This window comes from Castor canadensis, chromosome 7 (genome assembly GCF_047511655.1).
Source record: "Castor canadensis chromosome 7, mCasCan1.hap1v2, whole genome shotgun sequence".
Classification (NCBI taxonomy): domain Eukaryota; kingdom Metazoa; phylum Chordata; class Mammalia; order Rodentia; family Castoridae; genus Castor; species Castor canadensis.
In genome coordinates, this window is record NC_133392.1 from 73,351,128 (window position 1) to 73,363,372 (window position 12,245).

General features: G+C 38.8%; 1 pseudogene; it reads right to left on the reverse strand.

Moving 5' to 3' along the window:
- Nucleotides 1-305: 305 nt before the first annotated feature.
- Nucleotides 306-12,245, reverse strand: part of LOC109680914 (heat shock protein HSP 90-beta-like) — a 59,624-nt pseudogene continuing 47,684 nt past the window's right edge.

Consider the following 12,245-nt stretch of genomic DNA (forward strand, 5'->3'; position numbering starts at 1 on the left):
CCATCACCTTTGAAGAATAATTTCACACCAGGATACAGAATTCTACAGTTCACTCAACTCTGCCCTTGCTCTTATGGTTTGTAAAGGGGAGTCCAATGTAATTCTTATCCTTTTTCTTATCCTTGTTCTGTATAAGTAAGATGTTTTACCTCTGTTTCTTTAAAAAAAAGTTCTCTGACTTTGATTTTCCTTCCCTTTTCCTCCTCTTCCCTCTCTCCCCCTCCCTTCCCTTCCCTCCCTCCCTTCTTTTCTTTCCTGGAATCAAATCTTCACTTTGATTTTCTATAGCTTCAATTTAATGTACCTCATATAGAGTTTTGAGTATTATTGTTCTTTGTCAGGTAGGCCATTTGCTCTTTGTTCTCACCAGTGATATAGTAGATGGACTTCTGAGTGCCCTTAATGTGAAAGACATACTCTGACAGAGAAATCATCTCATCTCCAGATGCAGAGGTGTGATAGCTCAGCAGTTTAGAAATATGAGGCCAATAGTGGAGTCCTTATGGGTTCTAAACTTTAGATTCTTAGAGAATGTTATAGAATTCTCACAAAAATGTGTCAAAGAATTTCTCTTTGTCTTATGCCAGCTCAGAAAAGAACTCAAGGCACTTCTTCCCAATGTTTTTGAAGACAACTTTCAAGATTTTGTTCTGCTGGAGTATTTCTCAGGAGTCACTGAAGAGCAAGTCCTCAGAATTGACCACACCATGGATAAAGCTTAGATTCTCTGGTACCAACTCATCACAGCTATCCATGATAAACACACTATAAAAATAGAGTTTGATGTTCTTCTTGTTCTCAAAGAGGTCAAAAGGACTAAGGGGTAAGGATCAATGCCTTTAATTCCAACTGACCTTCTATAGATAAGTCTGTGACCTCTAAATCATTAGTGAGGCTCTTGCAGGATTCTCCGTATTCCTCATTAATGATGTCATCTGGGTTTCTGGTCCAAATGGGTGTGGTCCTGTTCAGTTCTACCCGATCAATATATTTCTCCTCACTCTTCTTGGTTTTCTTCTTCTTTTTGTAACACTTTCATATTCCTCAATCTGAGCCCACATTTTCAATTTTAGGTTTCTCTTAATCATTCTTATTTTCCTTTTCTTTCTCACTTTTCTCTTCCCCTGCAACATCATCATTGATCTCCTCCCATTCCCTTTCCAAATAGAGGGTGATGGGATAGCCTATGAACTGTGAGTGCTTCTTCACTCCTCCTCTGACCACCTCTTCTCCACGTATTCTATCTGATATTCTTTGAGGTGCTGGATTGCTTCGTCACCTTGCCAAAGGGCTCACTATGGTATGCACATGCAGTGAAAGATCCTTAAGCAGAAGACTCCCAGGCATATAGTTCATCGTCCTTGTGCTTTGTGGTCACACCACTTTCTCTGCCTCTAGATAAGCAGAATAAATTCTAATGTGGATATCCAGTTTTTCCCCAGCACCATTTGTTGAAGAGGCTGTCTTTCCTCCAATGTATGTTTTGGATTTCTTTGTCAAAAATCAAATTGCTGTAGCTGTGTGGGTTTGTATCTGGGTCTACTATTTTCTTTCACTGGTCTTCATGTCTGTTTTTGTGCCAGTACCACGCTGTTTTATTGTTGTGGCTCTGTCACATAGTTTGAAGTCAGTAATTGTGATACCTCCAGTGCTACTCACTTTTCTCAGTATTGCTTTGGCTATTCAGGCTTTTGTGCTTCTATGTGAATTTTAGGGTTGATTTTTCAATCTTTGTGATGAATGTCATTGGAATTTTGATGGGGATACCATCAAACATATATTAATTTTGATCATGCAGCCATTTCATGATACTGATTCTGCTGATCCATTAATATGGGAGATCTTTCCATCTTCTGTTCTTTTTCCTAAGTGTCTTATAGTTGTCATTGTAGAAATCTTTCACTTCCTTCATTAAATTAATTCCTAGGTGTTTTATTTTTTTGAGGTGGTTATAAATGCTATTGTATTCCTGATTTCTTTCTCAGTCTGTTCACTGTTGGTATATAGAAAAGCTATCGATTCTTGTATATTGATTTTTATATCCTGCTAATTTGCTGAAGGTGTTTATGATGTCTAGAAGTTTTTGATGAAGTTTTTAGGTCCTTTAGATGTAATATAATATCATCTGCAAATAGGGATAATTTGACTTCTTCCTTCCCTATTCAAACCTTATTTCTTTCTTTCTCCTGCCTTATTATTCTGGCTAGGAATTCCAGTAATATATTGAATAAGAGTGGGGAGAGTGGACACTCTTGTCTAGTTCCTGACTGTAGAGAAACTATTTTCTATTTTTCCCCATTTAGTATGATGTTGGCCATAGGTTTATTGTATATACCCTTTATTAGAAGGAGGAAATTCTTATCTTTTGGCAACAGTTTATAATTGTATTTTGACCCAAGTAAAAATGATCCCTTTCCTCCTCTTGCTCTTTTTTCTCTTGCCTGTTCTTTCTCTTTACTCATATCTTCCTTTATTCTCCTTTCCCTTTCCCTCCTTTATTTGTGCTGAGAATATGAGAGGTTTCTTCTATGAGTCAGGCATCTCAATCTCAGCTCTTGTTGTTTCTCCTAGGGGAGAGGCAGCTCGTCTCCTTTTCAAGCTGGCTTTTTGGGTATATGTTACAGATGCAGTGTGTTGGTATCTCCTTGAAGGTTCACATTAAGAACCTGTCCCAGACCTTGTATATAATGAATAAGGTAGACTCTATTTTTTCAGTATTTCAAAACTTTATGGAGGTAGAATTTATATACAGAACTCTACATACTTAATGTAAAACAACTGATGAATTGGAGATTAATAGACATGTGTGAAATATACATGTCCACAATCTATGTTCTAAATATGTCCCTCGCCTCCAAAAAGAACTCTCTTGCATGATCCTTATTGTGCATTTTATTTTTGTGGACAACAGGGCAGACAGGTGGCTTGGTTCTCATGATTGTCTCAGGAAGTCCCTTTTTGAGTTCTTAAGGGAGACTGATTTGCTCATCTACCAAATACTGAAGATGGCTGTTCTAAGAGACAGCTTTGAAGCTACCAAGTATCCTCACCCTCACCACATTAGAGTTTATGGTGATTCTTTTTATTATTTTTAATATGCTTTGCTTATACTCTTGCGAACCATTTCAGTTTTCCTTAATTTTTACAAGACTCTAGCTCTAGAGTGAGCATGTAAGCTCTTCTATTTGGCTTCAGTGGGAAGTTATTCAGAAGCAACTACATCAGCTTGCAGAATCAACAGTTCAGGTATGTGAAATGGCAATCTTAGAACCTGGCCTAGGTGGAGGCCAGCAACTGCCATATGATGGATATGTGCCTTACCAAATGGGTGATGTTGATAAGTTTTAAAATAGGTACATGCAAATGACTTTGTAATTCCAGTTACCAGGGGGCTTGTCTTATTTGTGCCCCAAACCTAAAAAATCCTGTGGAATTGTTATACAATTGTTGGCCCTCAAGGGAGTCCAGGAATCTAGTTATAAGGCTGAGACCGAAGTATCACTCAGTTCTACTCTTGACTTTTGTATGTACAGAGTTTCAAGAAGTCTTTAAATATAGTACAAAGCACCCAAAACCTTGAATAGGGAAATAGTAACGAGAGAGCACTTTGCGTTGACCTTGGGTGGAAAGTAGTAGAGATGAATCTTGTAAAGGGTGATAAAGAAAAGTGTCAAAGTCTTACATGCTTTGTGAAGACTATAAAGACCTGGATTGTGGAGGGGTCAAAAGTAAAAAGGCCCATATAGGTGAGAATATGGAAGTGTGTTGGAGTGGAGTCAACTCACTTTTCTCAGGGGAAGTTTACTTATATGGGAAATGTAATTAGGCTTTTGCCTCTATTTCTCAGGAGAGAGGACATAGATTCAGGACCCAGACTTCTGGAGACAAAAACCCAGTTTTTGCATTTATTAGCTGTGTAACTTTGGGAAAGTCACTGAACCACTTTGTTCTTAGAGATATCTTGAGAATTAAATGATGTAATAATTATTATAAAGTTCTTAGAATACTGCCTGGAATGTTGTAAACACTAGTAAATGGATCAGTCTTATACTATATAAGTGTAAATTGCTCCCTGTGAATAGTATTGCAAGTATGGTGGTGTCTTTACATGTGTGTCGATGTAGAGTTTAGTTCTGTCTCTGAGGAACTTTTCAAAAATGATATCCAGAAATGTTTATTTTCTGGTGTACAATATGTAGCATACTTGTGGAAGCCAGAGCTCTAAGGTGACCAGGATGGCTTTCCATAACACATGCTATGTTGTAACTGATTGAAGAAAAGTTAGAAAAGGGTTTTTGGGGCTTTATGTGACCTCTGCTTACAGTTATGCTTTAGAACCTGCTCTTCAGTGACTTGGGTGAGAATACACAGGGCATGCTCACAGGAGTTTGGGGATGTGTACTGTACATCTCCAAAGAATTCTGTCACTGAAAGGTACCCTTCAGCTCAAGTTTTCCAGTTCTGTACCCCCTTCCCACCACAGTTGTGCTGCAATGCTGAGTGTTCCTGTGCATACAGCATGGGTCCTCCCTCTCCTCCCTTCCTCTTCCCATAGGATTAGGTCATGATTTTCTAGGATGGTGAGAAGGATAAAGCTCTTGGGCATTTCCAAGACCATGATGCTTTAATCAAAGGCAAGGGAACTGCCTGCTTTTTGTGCAGGTGTGAGACAGATCCAGGGCTTTGTTGGCAGACCCTGGCTTTGCTGTAGATAGCACCTGTGTCACTTAGCTTAGCTGACACTCACATCTTTATTTCACACTGAGTTGTTGACTTTGTTAAGGCAAAGGGATCTTTTCACTCCAGCAGGAGCTTGCTCCTTTCTGTGCTGGCCTCACTACGATCCTTGGAGCAGTCTCCTGGGTCAGCAGTGAAGAAAGAGCACCCTGTTTAAAGGTCTATTAAGTGGATTGAAGTAGGCTGGGGGCAACCATAAAATGGTTTTATTCTCCCACACAGCCTTTAATTCTGTTCTGCCTGCTTCCCAGTTACACAGGAGTGTAACTAAGGCAGGTGCTGCGGCGTTTTGAGATTTCTTTCCCAGTTCCATTTTAAGCCTCGCTTTCCCCTGCTCAGGCCTGATTCTGCTCACCAATCAGCCCTGGGGTAGGACTTGCCTGTTTCTTAACTCTTCATCAGCATTGCTCCACCTTCTCCTACACATTCCAACTATCTTGGGGTCATCCTGTATTTGGGCTTTAGAGGAAGGAGTTATTCACACTCTCGACAAACATTCAGTGTGCTTTTGATTCATACCAGGCACTGTTATAGGTTCTGGTTAAAACCAGCATGATAATATCTCTGAGGCAAATTATATTGATACCTATATATGCAAAAATAATAAGGGATATGGAGAGAAATAAAGCAGAAAATGGAAACAGGGATTGTTGGTTGTAGGGAAAGTGGTATTCTATTTTACATAGAATGGTCAATGATGATTTTCTGGTGAAGTGAAATTTGAGAAGTGACCAGAGGGAAGTGAGCCATGGAGAAATAGGGGTAAGAAAATCTAAGTAGTCACAGGACCCAAGGAGCTTAGGCTCTCTGGTGGCTGAATGAGATGGAAAGTGGTGGAAATTGAGGCAGAGAAGTAGTGTGAGGGTGAGGGGGGACTATTGTGTTCTATGAGTATATTGTAGATGGCAAGCTCAGATTGGGGAAATGAATGCAGGGGTTAGTGTAATATCTAGGCTGCAGATGGTGGTGGCCTGCAGCAGGGAAATAGGTATGGAGTAGTCATATTATGGATTTTTTTATGGTAAAGCCAACATAATTTATTGACGGATAGTCTTGAAGATGAAAAATGAAGACAGGACTCCAACTGACTACATCAGCATTTGGACTGATGGATCTACCACTTACTGAAATGGGGAAGGCTGGAGAAATAGTTCGCTTTGGATTGGTGGGAAACAGAGGCTTGATTTTAGAGTCCTTAGATCTGAGAAATGGAGTTCAAGGATGTAGTTTGGATATTTGAATTTGGACCTCGTCACTGTAGAGGTGACACCTAACAATACCCAATACACAGAAGTAGGAGAGGATTTATATATAACCTGGGAATGCTGATGACAAAACCTGATCCTAACTTCCTGGAATGAACAAGGTGCTAGAGGTTTTATCCATTTTGATACTCCATGTACAAATGGAATTGTTTTCTTAATTTCATTTCTGAACCATTCATTTCTAGTGTGTAGAAATTCAATTGCTTTTTATGTATTTATTTTTATCCTACAACCTTGATGGACAATTTTGTTTACTCTAATAGGCTTTTTTTTTCGATTGCTTACGATTTTCTATATGTATGACCATGCCAAGTAAGAATAGCAAACATTTTACTTCTTTTTCAAAATGGTTTATTTTCTCTTTTTTTCTCAGTTGGGCTATCTAAAACCTCCAAGACAATGTTGAATAGAAGTGAGAAGAAAGAAAGTGTCATTGTAGGTGCATAGCTTTCAGTCTTTCACATTTATGTATGATGTTAACTGTTGATTTTTCATAATATTCTCTGTTGGATTGATGTTTCCTTCTATTTCTAGCTTGTTGAATATTTTTAGGTTTTTTTTGTATGGAGGGCATTTGGTTTTCTCAAATGCCTTTTCTATCTCCATAGAAATCCTATCTAGGGAAATCAATAGGAATCATAGAAATCAATTATCAAATTGGTTAATTTTTTGTATGTTAACTAAACTTGCATAACCTTGGTATGCATACCTTGCATACCAGGGAAAAATCCCAGTTGGTCAGAGTGTCCAATTCTTTTAATATGCTTTTGTATTCAACTTATTACTGTTTCCTTGAATATTTTTGCATCTACATTCACAAAGGATACTCATCTGTATATTCTTTAATTGTCATGGTAATTGTAATCTGTGATAAGATGGAAAATTTTTCTTCATCATATATTTTCTAGAAAAGTTTGTGAAAGATTGTTTTTAATTATTCTTGAAATGTTTGGATTTATCAATGAAGCTCTGACTCAGAGCTTTTCTTCATGGGACATTTTTTTTTTTAGGTATAGGAGTTTGAACTCAGGGCTTCATGTTTACTAGGCAGGCTCACTACCTCCTGAACCATGCATCCAGCCCTTTTTGCTCTGGTTATTTTAGAGATTCAGTCTTTTTTTGTCCATCTAGCCTGGAACAGTGATCCTCCAAATCTCAGCCTCCTGTGCAGCTTAGGATGACAGGCGCATGACATACTTACTCATCTATTGGTTGAAATGGGGTATTGATAACTTTTTGCTCAGGCTGGCTTTGGACTGCAATTCTCCTGATCTCAACCTCCCAAGTAGCTAGGATTACAGGCATGAGCCACCTGTACCCAGTTTCATGGGGCATTTTTGATTACCAAGTTATTCATTATCTGTATATTTGAATTTTCTATTTCTTCTTGAATCAGTTTCAGTATTTGGTGTTTCTAGGAATTTATCCATTTCTTCAATGTTATCTAATTTATTGGCAAATAATTTCAAGATATTCCCTTAAAATCCTTTATATTTCTGTAAGGTTGATAGTAAAGTCCTCTTTCATTTCTGATATTTAACACTTTGAGTCTTTTCTTTCTTTTCTTGTTCATTGTAGCTAAAATTGTCAATTTGACCATCTTTTCAACAAATTTGACTTTGGCTTCATTGACTTTCTCTAATGTTTTTCAATTTCATTTCATTTATTCTCTAATTTTTATTTTTATTCCTTCTACTTGCCTTAGCTTTAGTTTGTTCTTTTAGTTTCTTAAGATGGAAGTTTAGTTTCTTGATTTGAGATCCTTTGTTTTCTGTTTTTGGTGGTACTGGGTCTTCAATTTAAACAAATACATTTACAGCTATAAAATTTCCTCTGAGCACTGCTTTCACTGAATCCCACAAGTTTTGGTTGGTATATTGAGCTTTCATTTTTATTCATCTTTAAGTATTTTCTTGTTTAAATTGTTATTTCTCCCGTGACTCTTTGGTTATATTTTGTTTATTTCTATATATTTCAGAAGTCCCAAATTTCCTTATAGACTGATTTCCAACTTTATTTCATTATGTTTAGATACTAATTTTTATGATTACAATTATTTTAAATTTATTAAGACTTGTTTTTATCACCCAACATCTAATGTATCCTAGTCATTCAATGTGCCCTTGAAAAGCATATATATTTTATTTTTGTGGATCTACAGTGCTTAGGTAGCTGAATAGATGCCTGTTGGGTCCAGTTGTAAATAGTAATATTTAAATCTTCTGTTTTCTGTCTAGTTATTCTATTCATGGTGAAAGATGGGGATACTGGTATATCCAACTACTTTGTTACTGTGTATTATTAATTATAACTGTATACGAATTTACAGTTATCTCAAAATAAAATGTTTAGTTTTTAAAAACTGTTTAGACATCAAAATTGCGCAGTTTTTACATTCTATAGGAACTTCTTTGCTGGCCTCTTGTTTGTCTTTAGTAATTAGGGATCTCTCTCTTTACTTCATTACTATCAACTTGAGAGACTTAACTGAACTGCTGGATCAAAAAAGTCCCATTTAACATCTTGTTATTGAAGTGTCAAGATGAATCAGAATACAGTAGCATATTCCACAGGTGCCAGGGGCTGAGCCCTGGACATGACTTTGTTGATCTGGAAGGAATTGTCCAAATGCAGGAGTGATTAGGTCTCAATTTCTGCTGAGCAGAGTTTCAATTATAGGGGTCAGTAATAGAGTTAGAAACTGAACTGGCTGAGGTCAAAGTGGTCAGTGAAGCTCAGGTGAAGTTGAAAGTCAAAATCTAAGAGGGGATGAAGAATGAATGGATATCATTGTGTCAGAGATAAAGAAGGCAGGTGCTAAAGTGAGGATCAGGAGATCCCACACAGCAAAGCAAAGGATTCATTCTGGGTGTGTATGCTGAGTCTTGAGAATCCTTCCTAATACTTTATTTCTGGCTGCTTTTGTTTGCACTCTACCCTCAAGAGAATGTTCCCACCTCCTTAGACACACCTGAGACTTCCAATACTCAGTGAGTTCCCTGTGTGCCTGAAGCAAATGGACACCTATATTTGGTCACAGAGACTTCACAGGATAAACTGTGAACTGATCCATGCAAGTGTCTGGTGCGTCCTTCAGCTCAGAGTAGAGACTCAACATAAACTTCCTGTTTGTTTTTCCTAAACTGTGGTGTGTCTTCAATGCTAGTCAAATTGCATAAAATTTATTACTTATTTATTGCCTCTACGCAGTCCTTGAGATTGTTTTGCTCATGGGATAACATGTTATAATGAAAAGAAATCTTTGGAACCATAAACCTTGAGCAAGCCTAGCTCTGACAGTTACTATAATTTAGGCAAGTTTCTAAACCTCTGTGAATGCATATGTGCCTGTACAAATAGCCATGCAAGAGTGTGCACCTATGTATAGTTGAATATACTGCCCCATACACACCAGAGTATAACTGATGGATGAAGTTATAATATGTCATTTTTAAGGCACTAACACTGTGTCTGGTTATCAAAAATGGGAGTTTCTTAGTATCTTCCCCCTCTTCTCTTTCCCTTCTGCTATTGTATGTGTGTGTGTGTGTGTGTGCGTGTGTATGTGTGTGTGAGAGAGAGAGAGACAGAGAGACAGAGACAGAGACAGAGACAGAAACAGAGACAGAGACACAGAGAGAGATACAGGGAGGGAGAGAGAACAATATCTCACTCATTAGAAAAGCAAGCTCAATCACATGTGGTCTGTTTCCCAGAGAGGCACCCTGGTTTTAGGTGTCAAGCAATGGTTTTAGAAGGTTTGTTCTTGAAGTGACCATTTCTTTTAGCTAAACTGACTATGTGGAACAGAGTCTTTGACATCAGGTAGAAGAGTGTTCCTGATAGTGGAGGGTCATTTTGCCTTGTAAAATAGATTTGACTGTTCCTAACCTCTCTTGTGCAGTACTAAGTAAGGATGGACATGGATCCTGGATAGTCTGCCCCTGGCTCATGTGGCATCCACTGCCTCTGCTTCCTTTTGCCCTCTCTATGCTCTTCATCTTCATAGAAATGGTGGTTATGCTGCTGCACCTGGACTGTTACCGTGGTTACAGATGTAGTCCTGGTGGAGAGGGGAAGGAGCTGTGTTTTTATAAGGGCAGATTGTACTGACATTTAAATTGGAGGCAGCACAACTCAGTACAGCTGCCAAGGAGTTAGAGACTGTGCATCCCCTTTGTAAGCAGGGTGATGGGAAGATTCCTGCCCCCTTTTTTGTTCTTCATGCTTGTGTGTATATGTGTGTGGGGTATAGATTCCTCCCTTGCCTGTGACATGTTCAGACGAGTGACATTCTGTTAGGGAACAGGAAAAGAGGTGTTTTCAGTGAGATTCTGAGGGGTTAGGTCTGAATTAAGAGTTTCTTAGTAGATGCTATAAATAATGTCAAACCAAAGGGTTACACGTGAGCAGGAAGCCAAATGCATGAAGATTAAAGAAGATAGAAAGGTGGTCAAACGGAAGGAGATGATGTGACAGACAGGGAGTCAGCAACCTGAGGGTGAGGGAGAGAGGTATGGCTCAGGTGAGTCAAGCAGCATCTTGCCTTAGGTAGATGCTCATGTTTTCAGTCTGCTTCTGTAGCATAAGGCTTGTGTAGATTGATCAAATTTTCTAGGCATGTCTAGCTCAAGGATGCCTGTGCCATCTGGAAAGTGGAAGAGATGACCAAATTGTTGAGCTAAGGCTTCTTCCTCATCCTTAGAGAAAAGGATGTGTTTAAAGACAAGTTGATTACATTGTTTTCTTCTAAGCAGTAGGGAACTTGAGGTATATAAAGCATCTTCACACATAGAAGTGAATTTAATATTGGAGTTCCTCATCTTCCTTTTTTGTTAGTCAGTCAACAAATACCTCCTGAATCCCCACACTGTGTAGGGATAGAGGGCTAAGCAGCCTAAGGGCAAAGTGCCATTTATGTGTTCAGCCTCAGCATTCTCAGCATTCATACTCAGAAGGTCAAACATGGCCTCACTAAAACAGGCAAGAGTTGGATTACAGGATTTGGGAGAAGGAAAAACTCAGTCTTGGAAAGTCTCTGAGTGGCTATTGATCTAGACAGCAGATGTTCAAGGGCTCCTTGGAGTCCCTGGACCAATTTCTGGCTCAGTCAGTGAAGAGTCAAGGACTGTGCAGATGGAGGGGCTGCTTTGCCCATTTTTAACTTGTTTTCTCTGGTATTGGGTAAACTAAGTGGAACCACTCACTGATATGAATAACTGGAGAGAAAAAGATGGGCCTGAACCAGTCTGGACAGAATGTATACACAAATCTATCTAGACTTCTGTGTGTGTTTTTGCCTTTGTGTATGCATCTGGCCCGGTCAAGAGTGCTTGAGAGCCATGAATCTTCCAAGGAAAACCAAGAGCTCCAGTAGATAGCTGTGTGTGTCCAGGTGTGCAAATATGTGTGTATGCACATACATGAATGAGTAGAAGATCTCTTGAAGTAGGCATTTGGAAATCAGGGAGCTCTGGTTTTGAAGGTTATTAGCTCTGTGATCTTAAGCAAGCAACACTAGGTCTATCAGTCATAGTTTTCTTGTCTGAAAATGAAAATAATTAATCATCTTTCATAGGAATCTTTGTGAGGATTATACATAGTCATTAATATATAGCATCTGGCAGATGTCTTTGAAAAAGGTAATTAGCAAATTTATCAGCTCTACTTATTTTGCGCACCTTTCTTTCTCCCTATCATGGAAAGGGATGCCTTAATTTTGTCATTCCTCTCAAATGATGTAGGAACAAATGGTCATCAAAGCAACCATATCAATAACTTGAATGGTAGGCAATTCATGGAGTTTTCTAAAAGTATACTAACCTACTTGTAGTTCTCATAATATCCATTAGTTAAAGTAAAGTGATCAACATGGTTGGTGACATGCAGAAGAAAGCATGAGAAGGCTCACTGAGAGGCATTGTGACCAGAGATTACAGTCTGGTTCATGGCTTGCAAGCAGAGGATGGGCAACCCATGTAGCATAACTCTCAACTGCAAATTTGTCTGTAATTGGTCCATTGACCCCAAGCCTCAGAATGACACCTAAGTTGGAGCTGTGCATATCAAGTTTCCATTCCCTCCAGTATGGAGCAGTTATCAACAGGGAAGGGATCCTGCGGCACATGGGTCTTTTGGGTGCCTCCAAGTTTGGTTTAGAAATTAGTGAAAGCCTCATCCCTGGCAGGTGACAGCTTGGCCTAGGGAGGAACCTACAGTTGGTTTGCCTTGTGAAGTGATTCA